General features: G+C 40.6%; 1 pseudogene; it reads left to right on the forward strand.

Annotated features, from left to right (window-relative positions):
* Positions 1-3,497: 3,497 nt before the first annotated feature.
* The window catches only part of LOC110623283, a 37,137-nt pseudogene continuing 24,531 nt past the window's right edge, over positions 3,498-16,103 (forward strand).

Consider the following 16,103-nt stretch of genomic DNA (forward strand, 5'->3'; position numbering starts at 1 on the left):
GTTAGAAATGCATGATAGGCTATGGTTATGTTTTTGGAGTTTATGGGTTCACTATGTGTTCATGAACAATGTGGATGCTTGATGTATCGTAGATGGGGTTTATGATGATTTGAGGCCCCTAGGAACTTGTGTGCTTGTGGTTGTGTGTTGTAGAATAGGTTTGATGCATGTTTGGAAGGTTTGGAGGCGAAATGTGCAAAGGGAGCCAAGTTTCTGCCCTTTGGCAGAAACCAGGTTCGGCAGCCGAAGGATTTTCGGCCGCCGAACATAGCTGGGGAGGCAAGCCTTTCGGCTGCCGAAGCCTTCCCCCGAAAGGAGACTTTCGTCTCTGTCTAGCAGTTTCGGCCGCCGAAAGTGCCGCCGAACATGCATGAGTTTCGTCTCTGTCTGGGAATTTCGGCCGCCGAAGGTGCCGCCGAACCTGCCTGACTTTCGGCTCTGGAGGGACTTTCGGCCGCCGAAAGTGCCCTGTCTAGGCCTCCTTTGCATGTTTTTCTATGGTTGTTTCATGATGTTTTAGGGGGTTTTTGGGGAGTAGTTTAGAGATATGTTCTAGTATGTTTGGTCCCTCATTTGAGTCCACATGTGTAGGTTCGGACCCGAGGAACCGAGGACCCCAGCAGTGAGTTCAGCTGCTTCGGTGTTGTCAGAGTCCGCCAGAGGTGAGTGGAACTAAACTTAATCTTTTAAATTGAGAAATTAAATGCTTTTATCATGTTTCATGCATCATGATTATGCAATAGGATGATTGCATTAGTTTTCACGAATATGCCGCATTGCATCATTTGTTGTTGGTGTGGGTGAATATTGGATGACCCAATTAGTCCCTGACAGGAAGACCAGGACCCCATTCTACGGCCTGGCACAGAGTAAGGAAAGACCAGGACCCCATTCTACGGCCTGGCACGGTTATGGGACTTGAAGACCAGGAGCCCAGAGGAGGCCCTGGGGCAATGGTAAGTAATGTATGTTATGATAGAAAGACCAGGACCCCATGCTACGGCCTGGCACAGAGTTAGCTGGGACTAATTGGTGACAAGTTCACCCAACCCTTATGTGAATTGTCTGTGTTATGATGCATTTCATTGGAGCATAGTGTTAATATGTTTTATAGTTCTACTCACTGGGCTTTTAGCTCACCCCTCTCCCTTTACCCCCAGGCTTGCAGGTACAGGATAGAGCAGGAGTCCGGATAGAGTAAGGAAGTCTTGTTTTTGTAATAGCTAGCAATGGACATGATCAGATTGTAATGTAATGCCTGAAACAGTATAGATATGTAATGAGATGAGGTTTATGGATGTTAGAGGTGTGCTTGACCATAGAATGTTGTTATCCCTTTTAATACATGATCTTAGAGGTTTTATGATGTTTATGTAAATCAACTCAACACAGGTTATGCCACCCTTGAGGTATTGATGAGATCCCACAGAGGGATCAATGTTATGTTAGTGTATATGTACAGTGCATGCACAAGTTGAGTTTGGTGTATGAAAGGAAAGAAAAGTTTTAATTTTTATGTATGTTGATGATCATGTATGGGATTATACAGGTTTACAGGTTATATGTCAGGCTTGCTACGGGTCCCGGCGGCCTTAAGCCGATCTGGATCCTAGCGCCGGTAGCGGTCTTATTTTCGGGTCGTTACGGTTTGGGTCAGATATTGTTTCTTCTGTGCCCATGATTTGTTCCCTCGATAGCAACCAATACCTCTTTGTTAGACTTGGAGGATGAAACATTTTTGTATCTCGATTTGATCTCTTTTCTCAACCTCCTCACGGTTTTCTTGATTCCTTGTTTGAAGTTGAGTCTATCCAAAGGATTAGAATGTGCCATTCAAAAGAATTACTAAAATAATTAAAACTATATCTTAGCAATGGCGCTAAGATTTAGTAGGTGTCGAGGCCACCAAAAATAAATTTCTACTTTTCTAAATCAAACTAAATTGCGATAGTGGTGAGCAGGGTTTGTCCTATAGAGATTGGAAGGAAGTTAATTCACTTGCAAGACAAAATAAAAATAAAAATAAAATGGGAGTTTTAAAAAGCAAGGAATTAAAGATTACTTCAATGAGAATTAACCTAAACCAAGTAAAAGAAGTAAAGTAATTAGATTTAAGCGAGAAAATCAATATGAGATTAATTCACTGAAAGTTTAATCTCAGTTTTAGTCTTATTGGTTGATCATAGATGCAAAAATAATTTCTAATTATTTATAGATAAAATAGTTTTAGATGTCGAAGAAACTTTAGTCACTCAATCTTAATTTTTAAACTAGCTAAGAGATGTTCGTTAACTAGCTTTAGCTTTTGAAAAGTAGAAGGAGACGCTATTATAATTTAATCCAATTACTACATGAGGAATTAGAAGAACCTGATTCTAACTAATAACAAAAAAGCTCGATTCATTTTAGTCTGATTATTTTGTTCCTTAGGAAGGCTTTACTTAAACTAATTCACCACTAATTTCATATTAAACTAAAATAATTATGAATTTAATCAACTTGAATAATAATATATTATCCTATTGATTGAGCAATGACACCTTAATGCTACAATCAATAGAACAATAATAAATAATAGGTACAAAAACAATATAAATACCAAGAAACATTAAGAAAAATAATAAAACCAATTAGATCTCACAACTAAATGAACTAAAACTTCAATTATCCTTCAACATTTAGCTACATATGTTTATGGTTGAAATGCAATAAGAAAAATGTTTTCAGGCTCCCAAAATTAATCAAGAGTAAAAGATGATGTTGTATATCAAAATAGCATCTTTGTATAGTACTAAAAATCCTAGTTTAGCCTAAATACAAGTAGCCAAAATTAGATGGAAAAGTGTATTTAGGTACATCCATGATTTCACTTACATTTTGTGCTTTATTTTTCCTAAAACAATTGAGTTTGATATGTTTTTGCGGATAAGGATCATCAAATTGCGTGTCAAATATGGAATTAGACTCTGATTTCTTTTGTTAGATATGTTATGCCCATAACATAGTGCATCTGAGACTTAGAGTTTAAGCAAGACTTTGTTCCTTATTTCCTTGTGTCTTTCATTACGCCCATGACTCCCTTAATTTCAGAATTCAGAGTCTAGACATAATTTTTCTCTTTTTATTCTTCAGTCCTTTATTATCTTACTAAAACATCAAAAGTGAAAAAAAATCATAAGTCTTTCTCCAACAAATAATCTTTAGCTTTAAGAATTACATGAGAAATTATCTACATGTCATCATAACCACAACATGAGATTTGGATGATATAACCTATGGTACATTTTGGGAATCTAATTTTAGCTTAGAACATTCAACGTTTCCAAATACAGAGGTTCTACAAAAATTGCTTAATACCAAATATATAAAATATTATTAGTATTTAGTTAAATTTGGTAAATTTTAGCCTTATAAAGCAGCATGTAGAAAGATAAATCAATCCATCATTCTAAAATCTTTATTAAAAATAAAAGAAGGGAGGAAGCAAAAAAATAATAATGGATACTAAAATAATTTTCTCAATTGTATCTCTATTGTTCATAAATTTCTCTCTTGTTCAAGCACAGCCAGCTGTTTTTGATATAACAAAATTTGGTGCAGCACCTAATGGAAAAGCAGATGCAAGTCAGGTATAAACATATAATTCACCCATGAATATTAGGATATTAGCTAAACTTAAAATTCTTACCTTTCTCTTTCCTTTATCTTTTAGGCTATAGCGGATGCTTGGAAAGAGGCTTGCGCAGCAGCAGGATCTAGCAAAATATTGATTCCAGCAGGGAAATTCTTGGCAGGTATAGTGAATGTTACAGGTCCTTGCAAAGGGGCAATAGAGGTAGAAGTTCAGGGAACCGTGCAAGCCCCACCAGAGCTTGCAGGGGGGATGGTTGGTTTAATTTTAACCATATTGATCAATTCACACTATCTGGAAAAGGAACTTTAGATGGTCAAGGACAAGTTGCATGGAAGGGAGTATCTTGTGACAAAGATTCAAAAAATTGCAAGAAACATCCTATGGTACTTTTTTTTTAGTTTTCACGATATTACAAAATGTTACTAATTTAAATTTACCATAAATTGTAATTACGTACCAAAACATTTCTGAAATGCTTTTATTGCTTTACATTTTTCATCAGAATATAAGGTTTAACTTCATTATCAAAGGCTTAGTTCGTGACATAACGTCTCTTAATAGCAAGTACTTTCACGTCAATGTATTGGGATGTGACGACTTCACATTTGAAGGCTTCAAAGTCAGTACACCTGAAGGTAGCCTTAATACGGATGGAATTCATATTGGGCGATCAAAGGGAGTGACTATATCTAATGCCAAAATAGGCACGGGTGATGATTGTATCTCTATTGGTGATGGAACCGAAAATCTAAAAATCACAAAAGTGGCATGTGGAACTGGTCATGGCATCAGCATAGGGAGCTTGGGGAAGTATGAGAATGAAGATCCTGTTTCCGGAATTACTGTTTCCGATTGCACCCTCACCGGTACAACTAATGGTGTTAGAATTAAAACTTGGCCTGCAATGTTTCCTAATACTGCAACTAATATTCATTTCCAAGATATTACTATGGAAAATGTCTCCAATCCTATTATTGTAGATCAAATGTATTGTCCATGGAATAAATGCAATAAAAAGGTGATAACTGTTCCAAAACAATATATTATTATATGATAATTACTTATTGTTTATATAAATAATTATTTCTTCTCTTTTTTTTTTTTTTCCCAGGAACCATCTAAAGTGAAGATTAGTGATGTTAGCTTCAAAAATATAAAGGGAACTTGTAACAGCCCGGAAACCGGTACCCTCCTGTAACGGCTCCAAACTGTTCGGCGCTAGGATCCAGATCGGCTTAAGGCTGCCTAGACCCGTAGCAAGCCTAAACATACCCTCTCTCCAGTGGTCTAATCCCATACATGATCAGCTGTTCATAGAAACTGTAACTGAAAAACATGTTTTCCCTCCGAATTACCAATCTTAGCTAACCTTTCTTAGAGTAACGCCCAGCGTCTACCCCTCACGGTCTCCTTCTGTGAGTCAAGGGAATGCAACCCTCTCTTCCCACAACCCACCCTTTTGGGGTTCATGAACATATAAGCTTGGTTAACATAAAACATATAACAAAAACATTTCATACAAAGATGAAAACATTTATCATAAAAGCTTTTGATCATGTAAGACAAAGGGACTAGCCAACCTTAGGCAAAGCACAACTCTATACCTTAGCACATACATATCTTAACTTTACTCTATCTCTTTCCATATACTCATATCATTCATAACCTCAACATATAATCTATAACATCATATATCCTCAAACTCATTACATTATTTCCATATGTCATCAAATCCTTTTTATCATTACATTAAACATTAACCTTATATCATGTCCATATGTCATGTCCACAACTATACTATACAAGCATAACAAACATAACAAACATAACATCTCTTTAATCTTACATCAACTTACATAACATACTCCTCAAGATTCTCTCATACATATACATGTCATATTAACATAACCCACACTATACTATTACATCAAACATAGCAATCCATGCTTAGACTCTGCTTATCCCATAGCTCGCTCTAACTGAACTCTGGTCCTGCAAAACTGAGTGATGTGGGAGGGGGGTGAGCTATAAAGCCCAGTGTGTAGGAACCATAAAAACAATTCATTCATACATAGCATGCTTTCATGGAATGCGTCACAACACAAACAATACACAATTCGGATTGGACATGATCCCAGGATTCCCTCTGCCGGTGTCCGGCCCCCTGAGGAGCTCACAAGGTCACTTACATGCTCTAGTGCCCGACTCCCTTCTATGGAGCTCTCACAGGTCTTATCTAGGCATAGCAGATTCGCGGGCTACTGGGAGCGCCTTGGTCCATCCCATCAACAATAAATATGAAATGCAATGCAACATATTCGTGATCTCTAATGCAATAAAACCTAGTTCCATATGGCATTCATGATGCATGTCTCATGCTCATACATTCATTATCTTAAAACGTTACTTTAAAAACATGCATAGTCAGTTCCACTCACCTGAAGCCTCTGCTCGGCTAACTCTGGGTCCACTCTAACACTGGAGTTAAACTCCTCGCCTCTGATCCGATCCTACATAGGTGGATGCACATGAGGTGCCAAACAACTCTAGCATAGCTCTAAAACATCTCCCCAAAAACCCCCTAAAACATCATAGACATGCATGGAAAAACATGCAAAGGAAGGCAAAACAGAGCACCTTCGGCGGCACTTTCGGCGGCCGAAAGTCTCCTCCAGAGACGAAACTCGGGTAGGTTCGGCGGCACCTTCGGCGGCCGAATGTGCATGACAGATCCGAAAGTCCAGCTTTCGGAAGCAGCCTTCGGCAGCCGAAACCACCTCCTCAAGGGGTTCGGCGACCGAAACTCCTTTCGGCGGCCGAACCTGAGTTCTTCCAGAACCCAGATTCATGCACCTACAAGCCTCCCCAAGCCTTCCTAGCCCTCTTAACATGCATACACCCTCTTAAAACCATGCATAAACCCATAAACATGCATAAAAGAGCCTAAAACAACCTTAAACTACAACACACAACATCAAATAGCACACTTGCACATATAAACACCAAAAACCACCCTTAACCTAATCATGCTTTTCTACCCATAAAACCTTTACAAAACTTACTTAAAACATCATAAAACATGAGGATCAACACTTACCTCTTGAAGAACTAGAGTTGATGTGATCCTAACTTCAAAATATGGAGATCCAAGCTTTAAAAGCTCCAAGCTCCAAAACCTTTCTTAAAATCCAAAACTCTTCAAAACAAAGCCAAAACTCATGAAAACCTTGAAAGATTTGAAGAAACATCAACAAAATCACCAAAGGAGAGCATGAACTCATCTAGGCCAGAAAAGAGAGAGAGAACTCCCCAAATTTCCGGTCAATGAGCATTTTATAGGTGGCCAACCGCCTCACCTTCGGCAGCCTAACCTGCATGCGAAACCATGCAACGTTCGGCGGCCGAACTTTTCTTTCGGAAGCCGAACCTCAAGCACTTTCGGCGGCCGAACTTCACTTCGGCGGCCGAACCTGGCAAAACTCTCCTTGGCCTTTTCTCTTCAAAACTCAAGTCCTTTTCCTTTCAAAACCATGAAAACACGTAAAATACACTTTAAAACCTTTGTTAACACATTGTTTTACCCATGTTATACCCTTCTAGAACACTCCGACATCCGAAACTCCACCGAACGGTAGGAATTCCGATGCCTGAACTAGCCGGGTATTACATTCTTCCCCCCTTATAGAACATTCGTCCCAGAATGTTCAACAAAAACATACAAACACATAAACCTTAAACTAACTCCTGAACTTCGCAGGCTTCTGCTGCGCTACTCTGATCCTTGCCCTTCTCTCTTCATCTTATCTATCCTGACTTCTTCTCTAACTCTCAACAGGCTTCTGTAGCTCACTGTCAACAACTCTACTGACACTCCTGCTTCTGCTTCTTCTTCCTTCACTTTTCTTCTTTCATTCTGTTCTGGGTCATTTACATTACTTTTCCTGCTTCCTCTTCCACTCTTGCTCTTTCTACCCTCTTTTACTCTCTTCTTCCTCTATACTGTCCTAACCTCTACTCTAGCCTCGGCAACCTAAACCCGAATCTCAGATCTATCTTAGGAAACAACTGGCTTTTGCTAGCTGATCCAATAGATCTTCAATCCAAGATAAAGGTTACCTACTCCTGGTAGTCACTTTGCACAACTGTTTACAGTCGTTTACCAAGTCTCAAGGCTCCATCCTTCGTTTCCCATAACCATACTGGAACATTCCAGGGTAAGGTACTAGGTCGGATAAAACCCTTGTCTACCAAACACTCTACTACTACTACACTCCTCCTAAAGCTCTCCCAACTCTTCCATTCTTACCCCTTATCCTATAACTCTCACAACTCCGCAGGTGCCATCTTGTGAGGAAAAATAGATATGGTTCTGGTATCACATACCACTTCTAAACCAAACTCTACCTCCCTGACCGATGGTAAACCTGACACTAACCTGCGACACTTCTAAACACCTCTCTCTAGTAGCATCGGGCACAAAGGCTGGTTCCCCGACCTGCAACCCGAGCCACGACTGCACACATCCTCACCTATGCACCCTACGAGCCTAACGGGCTGACATCTAGCTTCAAGGCAACCTACTATGTCCTCTCTGAAGCCTACCTTAGATCCATCCTAAACTCCGATCCTAACTACCTTACGCTGCAGACGCAGGTAGCACCAGCACCACAAGGAGAAAACTAATCCATTCCCCGAATGACATCCAGACACGCAAGTCTAGGACCTCAGAATCGGGTGGAAAGCATCTACCCTCAATGACACTGGACTGAACCTCTGCTCAGATGAATCCTACCCGGGTCTATTAACTCAAAGAGAACACTCTAAGCCCAGAAGCTATCAACTCAACCTCTCGAAGACTCCTAGAGCAACCAAAGAAAAAGAAACACTACAGCTCTCAAAACAACAGAACATGAACAAGTGAGCGTACCTGGCATCACTGTGTCCGATGTGTCTGCTCCTCTCCTTCCTTGGTGACTAGCCTGAGCCACATTCCTTGCAGCCAACTGCTGGGATCGTACTACCCTGGGCGCAGTAGGACACTCACGTGCAAAATGCCCTTCCTGTCCACACCTAAAACAAGCTGTAGTCCCAGCCAGACAAACTCCTTTGTGTGACTTTCCACACCTCATACATCTTGTAAGATCTAAGCCAGAACTCGGGCCACCAACAGCATCTAGACCAGTCTTCAACTTCTGCCAAAACTTGCCCTTCTATGACCTTCTAAGACCTCTATCCTTCTTCTTACCTCTCTTGGCAGCTGTACTCAGAATGGAGGGATCAACTTCCCCTGAACTTGAAATCCTAAAATTCTTAGTCTGAGCGTCATCTTCTGACTTTCCCATACTTTCTTCATCCATGTTCACTTGCACACCTACATCCCTCCTCCGGACATCTCTCCATATCTCTTACATCCTCAGACCTTCTCAGATCCATCCTCTCTCTGCTTACCTCAAAAGACTCAACTCTGCCTAGCTGCACTCTTGGCAGAACAGGGGACAAGGTATCTGTACCTTCCCACTCAGATGGGTCTGACTCTATAGAGCTACTAGCACCTTGCATCTCAGCTTCCTGAAACACAACAGGCACACAGGCACACATAAACATCACATCATATCATGTGGTCCATGAAAAACGCATGAACTCACAACATATAGCATAACATCATATCATATGGTCCATGTGACAAACACGTGAACCTCATGCATAACATATGTATCATGGATAAACCTGTCACCAAAAGTCCTCAACCTAGCATAACATGCCATGACCAACTGTGCGAAAGGCCATACCTGGTCTCTCAGCTCATCTCATCTCATAACATAGCATATTGAGAACTAAGGGATCAGTCAACATCCAAAATACATCAACAATGCACATGCATCAGACATGGCATTACACATCATTATGCCAGATAAGACTCCTCATCCTATCCTAGTGGACATGATCTTACTCTTGATCTTTCTTATTCCTTATCTTATTCTTAATCTCATTCTTATTGTGCTTGCCCCACTCACTCTGTAGCATTAGTAGGTCCGATCACAACCTAGGGCTCTCCATACCCTATAGGTCCGATCATAAGAACCAACTACTCTGATACCAACTGTAACAGCCCGGAAACCGGTACCCTCCTGTAACGGCTCCAAACTGTTCGACGCTAGGATCCAGATCGGCTTAAGGCCGCCTAGACCCGTAGCAAGCCTAAACATACCCTCTCTCCAGTGGTCTAATCCCATACATGATCAGCTGTTCATAGAAACTGTAACTGAAAAACATGTTTTCCCTCCGAATTACCAAGCTTAGCTAACCTTTCTTGGAGTAACGCCCAGCGTCTACCCCTCACGGTCTCCTTCTGTGAGTCAAGGGAATGCAACCCTCTCTTCCCACAACCCACCCTTTTGGGGTTCATGAACATATAAGCTTGGTTAACATAAAACATATAACAAAAACATTTCATACAAAGATGAAAACATTTATCATAAAAGCTTTTGATCATGTAAGACAAAGCGACTAGCCAACCTTAGGCAAAGCACAACTCTATACCTTAGCTGTAATACCCGGCTAGATTCAGACATCGGAATTCCTACCGTCCGGGGGAGTTCGAGGATGTCAGAGGTCTCTGGAAGGGTAAGAGAAAGTTTTCTAAAATCTTTTCAAGTGTTTTAAAGGTTTAGCGTAGAAAAGGATTGAGTTTTGAAGAGATATGGCCAAGGAGGCATTTTGCTATGTTCGGCCCCCTAAGGTTAAGTTCGGCCGCCTAAAGTTCCCTAGTTTCGGCCCCCGAAGGTTAAGTTCGGCCGCCGAAGGTTGCATAGTTTTGCATGCGATTCGGCAGCCGAACCTGAGGCGGTTGCTCATCTATAAGGGCACCGAGTGGCAGAAAAAGGAGGAGGTTTCTTCTCTCCTTCTGACCTAGGTGAGGTCTTGATCTCCTTAAAGTATTTTCATGGTTTTTCTTCAAATCGTTCACGGTTTTAATGAGTTTTACCCTTGGTTTGAAGAGTTGTGAGCTTGAAACAAGGATTTGGAGTTTGAAGCTTTTGAAGCTTGGTTTCTCCATATCTTTGAGTTTGGATCATCTCAGCCTTTGTTCTTCAAGAGGTAAGTGTTGATCCATGGTTCTTATGATGTTTTTATGAGTTTTGTAAAGGGAAAAGGGAGCTAGGCATGAGTTTGCATGAGATGTGCATCATAGGGTTTATGAATCCTTTATGTTTGATGTGTGTCTTGTGAGCTTGTTGTTGGAGTTTAAAGTTATTTGAAGTTCCCTTAGGCTTGTTGAAGTGTTTATGCATGTTTTAGAAGGGTTAAATGCATGTGTTGAGGTCTGAACAGGTGATGGAGGGACTGGCAGGCGTCCTTGTGCACGAAACTGAGTTCTGGCTAAACTCAGGTTCGGCCCCCGAAAGTCCAAGTTAGGCCGCCGAACATGCCTGACTTTCGTCTCTGGAGGAGACATTCGGCCGCCGAAGGTGCTGCCGAAGGTGCCCTGTCCAGCCTTCCTTTGCTTGTTTTGCATGCATGTTTTGTGCTGTTTTAGAGGGTTTTTGGAGAGATGTTCATAGTTATGTTAGAGTATGTTTGGTACCTCATTTACGTCCATCTGTGTAGGATTGGACCGAGGAACCGAGGAGGCTCCAGAGTTAGAGTTGGCCCAGAGTTAGCCAGCATTGGCTAGAGGTGAGTGGAACTAAACTTCCTATTTTAGTTGAGAAATGACACGATTCTAGCATGATCCATGCATCATATACTGCCATGTTATATCTTAGGTTGTGTTGCATTAGAATTCATGAATATGCTGCATTGCATAAGTTGTTGTTCCTGTGGATGAATGTTGGATGATCCTTAGCCCATTGTAGAGAGCATATACAGAGTTATGGCATGAGATAGCCATACCAGGTCGCCCCTGGATAGGCCAGGTCGCTCCTGGTACTATAGTCAGAGCACAGAGCAGAGTTAAGAGAAGACCAGGTGATGACATCGTCTCCCTGGCACAGTTGGTCATGTTATGATATCAGAGCAGAGATAAGAGTAGACCAGGTGATGACATCGTCTCCCTGGCACAGTTGGATTATAACATGTAGTTGAGGGCTATTGGTGACAAATTCATCCTTGAGATGATATGTTTGTGATGTGATGCATTTCATGAGAGCATGTAATGAATGAACTGTTTTTATTGTTCCTCCTCACTGGGCTGTAGTAGCTCATCCCACTCCCTTAACCCCAGTTTTGCAGGTTCTGAGATAGCTATGGGAAGTTAAAGTCAGCAAGAGTACAGAGGGAAGATATGCATGAATGTATGGTTGTAATAAAGTAGTGGACATGATGTAACTCAAAGATTAGTGGTAATGTAATGTGTATAGATATGTACTGTCGTATACTGGATAGACTTGTGCTTTTCCTAGTATCATTGTTATAGTGTGATGTATGATTAATCCCTTGTACATGAATCCTGTTTTACATTTCTTGATGAGAAATGTGTGAGTTAGGCTTAATGTATGGCTTTGATGTGATACCAGTGGATTGTGTTACAGAGAAAAAGGGTTTCAATCCCTTGATCCACAGCCGATAGTAGTCCCTGGTATAGGCCCTGAGGGCCATTTCAGAGTGATATATCTGAGTAGCAGTAGTTAAGCCTACAGAGTTTTACAGGATTGTTGAGTATCTTTGTATCATGTATGGGATTTATCAGGTACACAGAGAGTATAGTCGGCTTGCTACGGGTCCCGGCGGCCTTAAGCCGATCTGGATCCTAGTGCCAGTGATGGTTCGGGCCGTTACAGAGGGGTACCGGTTTCCGGGTCGTTACATTAGCACATACATATCTTAACTTTACTCTATCTCTTTCCATATACTCATATCATTCATAACCTCAACATATAATCTATAACATCATATATCCTCAAACTCATTACATTATTTCCATATGTCATCAAATCCTTTTTATCATTACATTAAACATTAACCTTATATCATGTCCATATGTCATGTCCACAACTATACTATACAAGCATAACAAACATAACAAACATAACATCTCTTTAATCTTACATCAACTTACATAACATACTCCTCAAGATTCTCTCATACATATACATGTCATATTAACATAACCCACACTATACTATTACATCAAACATAGCAATCCATGCTTAGACTCTGCTTATCCCATAGCTCGCTCTAACTGAACTCTGGTCCTGCAAAACTGAGTGATGTGGGAGGGGGGTGAGCTATAAAGCCCAGTGAGTAGGAACCATAAAAACAATTCATTCATACATAGCATGCTTTCATGGAATGCGTCACAGCACAAACAATACACAATTCGGATTGGACATGATCCCAGGATTCCCTCTGCCGGTGTCCGGCCCCCTGAGGAGCTCACAAGGTCACTTACATGCTCTAGTGCCCGACTCCCTTCTATGGAGCTCTCACAGGTCTTATCTAGGCATAGCAGATTCGCGGCTACTGGGAGCGCCTTGGTCCATCCCATCAACAATAAATATGAAATGCAATGCAACATATTCGTGATCTCTAATGCAATAAAACCTAGTTCCATATGGCATTCATGATGCATGTCTCATGCTCATACATTCATTATCTTAAAACGTTACTTTAAAAACATGCATAGTCAGTTCCACTCACCTGAAGCCTCTGCTCGGCTAACTCTGGGTGCACTCTAACACTGGAGTTAAACTCCTCGCCTCTGATCCGATCCTACACAGGTGGACGCACATGAGGTGCCAAACAACTCTAGCATAGCTCTAAAACATCTCCCCAAAAACCCCCTAAAACATCATAGACATGCATGGAAAAACATGCAAAGGAAGGCAAAACAGAGCACCTTCGGCGGCACTTTCGGCGGCCGAAAGTCTCCTCCAGAGACGAAACTTGGGTAGGTTCGGCGGCACCTTCGGCGGCCGAATGTGCATGACAGATCCGAAAGTCCAGCTTCCGGAAGCAGCCTTCGACAGCCGAAACCACCTCCTCAAGGGGTTCGGCGGCCGAAACTCCTTTCGGCGGCCGAACCTGAGTTCTTCCAGAACCCAGATTCATGCACTTACAAGCCTCCCCAAGCCTTCCTAGCCCTCTTAACATGCATACACCCTCTTAAAACCATGCATAAACCCATAAACATGCATAAAAGAGCCTAAAACAACCTTAAACTACAACACACAACATCAAATAGCACACTTGCACATATAAACACCAAAAACCACCCTTAACCTAATCATGCTTTTCTACCCATAAAAACTTTACAAAACTTACTTAAAACATCATAAAACATGAGGATCAACACTTACCTCTTAAAGAACTAGAGTTGATGTGATCCTAACTTCAAAATATGGAGATCCAAGCTTTAAAAGCTCCAAGCTCCAAAACCTTGCTTAAAATCCAAAACTCTTCAAAACAAAGCCAAAACTCATGAAAACCTTGATAGATTTGAAGAAACATCAACAAAATCACCAAAGGAGAGCATGAACTCACCTAGGCCAGAAAAGAGAGAGAGAACTCCCCAAATTTCCGGTCAATGAGCATTTTATAGGTGGCCAACTGCCTCACCTTCGGCAGGCTAACCTGCATGCGAAACCATGCAACGTTCGGCGGCCGAACTTTTCTTTTGGAAGCCGAACCTCAAGCACTTTCGGCGGCCGAACTTCACTTCGGCGGCCGAACCTGGCAAAACTCTCCTTGGCCTTTTCTCTTCTAAACTCAAGTCCTTTTCCTTTCAAAACCATGAAAACACGTAAAATACACTTTAAAACCTTTGTTAACACATTGTTTTACCCATGTTATACCCTTCTAGAACACTCCGACATCCGAAACTCCACCGAACGGTAGGAATTCTGATGCCTGAACTAGCCGGGTATTACAGAACTTCTGCAACTGCTCTTACCGTTCAACTTATATGCAGCAGTGGAGTCCCATGTGAAAAAGTGGAACTTGCGAACATTGACTTGACATATAGTGGTCCTGAAGGCCCAGCAAAATCTGAAAGCATTGATGTTAAGCCAACAATTGTAGGGAAGATTCCAGAGGGATGTAAATAGAAAGTCACATCTACTGTTACATATTTTTTTTGTAGTTAATTATATATAGAGGAACATTAAGCGCTCTGCTACTATTAACATCCGACAATTATTGAGAAAAAAATTATTTATTATTTTTGTAATCATATCTTATTGTTACAATTTTTTAACTGATAAAAAAAGAAATCAAATGTTTTTTTTTAAAAAAAAAAATTTGCTAATATATTTTATTATGCGATATTCTATTTTACATAGCGAAATTATGGTTAATTTTATCCGTTGTTTGAAGCTAATAATATAACCCATTATCATATATGGTATTGATGTTAATTTAAATAAAATTAGTAGTTCAAAATAAAATAGAAAATTTATTACTATTTAAATTTTTTTTTTTTAAGTTTTAAGTAGAATTTTTATGACGAAGAAATTATTTAAAGAGTTTAATTTAAACTTATTTTTAACTAATAGTCAATTACAAAAGGAGAATAATCAACGGAAAGAGGGTAGCAAGCACTTAGGCTAAATTGTGAATGGTTAAGTTGAGTGAATTTTGAGAGAGAGAGAAAATAATTAGTGGCTGTAAATTGTTTTTTATTTTATAGTTGACTTATGTTGAATACGTTATTTTACAGAAAATTATACTTACACTACTACATTATTTCATATTAGAAATAAGTTCAATTAAGTCCATCTACTGTAACGACTCGGAAATCCGGACCACTACCGGCGCTAGGATCCAGGTCGGCTTAAGGCTGCCGGGACCCGTAGCAAGCCTAACATGAACTCTGTGTACCTGATAAATCCCATACATGATCATACATGAACATAAAAACTGTAAACTTTTCTTTCGACTACCAGGCTTAACCTAAGCATACACTACTAACACTCAGATATACCAATCTGATACAGCCCTCAGGGCCTACAGCAGTGAATACTGCCCGCTTTGGGTTCACGCCCAGCGTCCTTCCCCTCAGACGGGTCTTCGTTTCTGGGTCAAGGGATTCAAACCCTGTCTTCCCAAAACACTTCCACTGGAGTCCCATAAAACATACCATACGTTAAGCTTGGTTCAACACATTTCTCATCAAGAAACGTAAAACAGGATACATGTACAAAGGGACTATCCATACACTAGGCCAAGCACAACTCTATCCACTACCTGACATTACATATCTATACATTTCATTACTTTACATAACATTCCTTTTACATCATGTCCACTACTCTATTACATACACACAACCATAACCAACTCGTACTCATAGCTCTACTGACTCTAACTTCCCATAGCTAACTCTGGCCCTGCAAAACTGGGAGTAGGGAGGGGGTGAGCTACTAGAGCCCAGTGATAGGCGGTTGTCGAAGCCGTAAAAAATAAACCTATTAAACAATCAACAATAAACTTGTAGATAGTGGCAATAGGGTCGAACCACAGGGAATTGACA

Source organism: Manihot esculenta, chromosome 9 (genome assembly GCF_001659605.2).
Source record: "Manihot esculenta cultivar AM560-2 chromosome 9, M.esculenta_v8, whole genome shotgun sequence".
NCBI lineage: Eukaryota > Viridiplantae > Streptophyta > Magnoliopsida > Malpighiales > Euphorbiaceae > Manihot > Manihot esculenta.